The following is a 2,975-nucleotide window of genomic DNA, read 5'->3' as shown; positions in this document are numbered from 1 at the left end:
GCTTTGTGCCGAAAATGGCGCCAGTGTTGTCGATATTTCAGGTGTTTCAGGTGATTTCAAGGAAGCCGTTCCGTCGCGCGTCTTGTCGCCTCGAGCCAGCGTTCTCCCCTCAGACGTGGAGGCGGAAGGAGAAGATGGTGCCCAGAGCGCGGGAGTAACGGGAGTAACGATCAGTGGAGTTCCTGACCCAAGGCCGCTCCAGGCTCCCACCTGGGATCGACACCACATCCAACTTCTTTCTGCAGCCTGCGGCTGGCAAACGTCAACAGGGCGTACGACCGAGGTGGCCCAGCGTCTCCTGCGCTGTGCCTAAGCTCCAGCTGGCGAACGCCGCAACTGTGTCCGACCATTGCCCGTCTCTACCATGCCCATCTACACAGCAGCGTCGGCAATCGTCGCCTGATGATTACTACACCGGCGTCAGCTGTCGAAGCCTGTTCTGCATGAAACTCGCTATTTTCGTTAATCTGCCGACTGTTTCTTAGTTGAGCTTACCAGACTTGCCACATGTCCTGTTTGCGTGCTGTGTACTTCCTTCATCGTCTTGCACGTAAATATTTTTCCTTGCATCCGCTAAACATACTGCTTGCTTGCTTGTTTACAAATGGTCTCATTTCTCTCGATGACAGATGCGTCATCGCTGTATTCTATTCTTTATCACAAGCCCAGTAGCGTCGTGACAATGTGTCTCTTCGAATAGAATTCGAAGAGAAACGCTTTTAGAGTATAGTTCATGCTTCCTTCTGAACCACGGCTATAAGCGGGGGCATTGTTTCCTGCACGCCGCTGAGGGTGTCAAACTGTAGCATTTGCCGCATTATCTTGGTGACCTATCCAATGCATGACTACGAGCGCGCCACGTAGTCGCAAAGTCAGAACCAAATTGCAAACAGCCCGTTATCTCCCCAATATCTGCGTGGTGCCAGGCGCGGGTTATATCGTTCATTCATATAGCTGCTGAAGTCCATATTAGACTCGTGCGTCATCCACTAGGATGATCGAATATGCGGAGTGCGGGCGAGGAAGGTGGAGGGAGGAAATGGAAATTATTCATTGTTTTTCGGGCCCTCCGCGGTGGGGAGGCTGCAATATTAATGAGGGGCAAAGGGGACGGCGGCCTATCGCTATTGGGTCAGGGCACCGGTCCCCCGTGGCTGCGTTGTTGTATGCGCGTCCGCGAGTATCGGAAATGAAAGGCAGCGCTCTCAGCCGGCGGTCGATTGCGCGGGACGACGACACCGCTCGGCAGGCGGGCACAAACTTGTCCCGCGAACTGGAAGGCCTTTGGCGGCCGCCGTTGCGGGCGGTGTGGGCACGAGAATACGCTACGCCATCGTAACCGATGCCCCGATCACTCGAAACAATGCGCTTCCTGCACGCAGTCACGGGAATGGCAGCACGGCTGTTTGCGTTTGCAGAAGAACGCGGATAGATGACGTTATAGTAAGGGCGACAAGGAAGAAACGTAGGTGAGCGCACTGTGTATTGCTCCAGAGAGATAACCAGAGACAACCATTGCGCAAAAGAACATTCAAATTCAGCCTAATCCGTGCTGAATTCACCGAACCCAACATATTATGTGTCCGTGTAGAGTAGAAGTTATGAATATTGCATAGCACCAGCATGGATTTGGGATGAAGCGGATGCGAGGGACGTTCTTGTTTAGATTTCAAGGAAGATATGGCCTTGCTGCGATCGTGTTACGAGCAGAATACGCGAATGCGATAAATAAATGTAAAAGGATGAATGGCAAACGGAGTCAAGCGTACGCCACAGAAAGTAATGGAGCTAAGAGCGTAGGAAACTCCCAAATACAGGACGTGTGCGGTTGATACACTACGCAGGTAGATCAAAGTATTTAGTAGAGATGTCTTTTCCAAAGCAGATTTAAATAGAGCGATGTTGCTAAAATGAGGCTTCAGGTATTTGTAGATTGAAGCATCGTTTAAAAATAAAGTGAGCGATGACGAGAACCTGAAACCGTGTTCATGACCAGAATGATCTAGAAACAACGTACACTTTGTGTAACACCCGCGAAACGGCCTATCAATTAGCTATGCATGTTTCTGTGGGCAAAAATTGCACTTTATGATATTCTTCGTGTATCCGTAAGTGCGAAATGCATCTAGAGCTATTCGTGTAGCTTGGTTTGACTTGGGCGCCACAGCACTAGTAGAGGAACCTATTGTAGGAATTTTATGTAGTTCTTTTTTGGCCTGTGACCTTCAGCATCGTGTACGGGCATTTCATGTTTCGCCACCACCCAAAGTGACACCTGACTACTGAGCCCGTAATAAATGATTCACGTCAACTAATGAACTAGACCGCGAACATGCAGGACGTTTCAAACAAGACCACGACACAAAAGGCCTACAATGCCGACTTGTCGTGCCCGTAAGTTACAGTGCAGAGCATTAGCTTTCTTTTTTATTGTCCTGCTTTTTTTTTGCATATGCACTACTACAACACTAAAAATAGTCATGACTACTTCGAACTTTTAGTTCAAAGTTTTTCTAGGTAGTCTCAGAAGGAAAGCGTAATCACTCAGACAGTACGTAAATATTTCAGTGATATTCTTAACGGCTCAGCAAGAAGGAGGAACGGCACCTCAGCCACTGTCGTATGACTAGAGCGTCCCGGATCTTTAATAAAATAGCACGAGCGTGGACCGCATGGAACGTCAGCGCCCATCTTGGAACCTATGTCAAGCGTAGCTTTCGTGTAGTGGTTAATCGAATGCTCTGACTTTTTCCTATTTTTAATCGTGCGTCTTTTGGGGTAAAGGAAACACGCGCGCGCTTGTGATGTCGCGCATCCGCGCTGCGCGATGCGACACACGTCACAATCATTGCAAACAGTTAGTTTGGATTTACAGGATAGAAGCGTACGTTTCAGAGAGTGCTGGAGGGTTAGGGTTAAGTTTTTCCTTTTTCTTTTTTTGTATGTGCGAAGGTTAGCCTCGCGGTTCCTTACTT

Source organism: Dermacentor variabilis, chromosome 2, assembly GCF_050947875.1.
Source record: "Dermacentor variabilis isolate Ectoservices chromosome 2, ASM5094787v1, whole genome shotgun sequence".
Classification (NCBI taxonomy): domain Eukaryota; kingdom Metazoa; phylum Arthropoda; class Arachnida; order Ixodida; family Ixodidae; genus Dermacentor; species Dermacentor variabilis.
The sequence above is the reverse complement of the archived record's forward strand: the minus strand, read 5'-3'. Positions refer to the sequence as shown.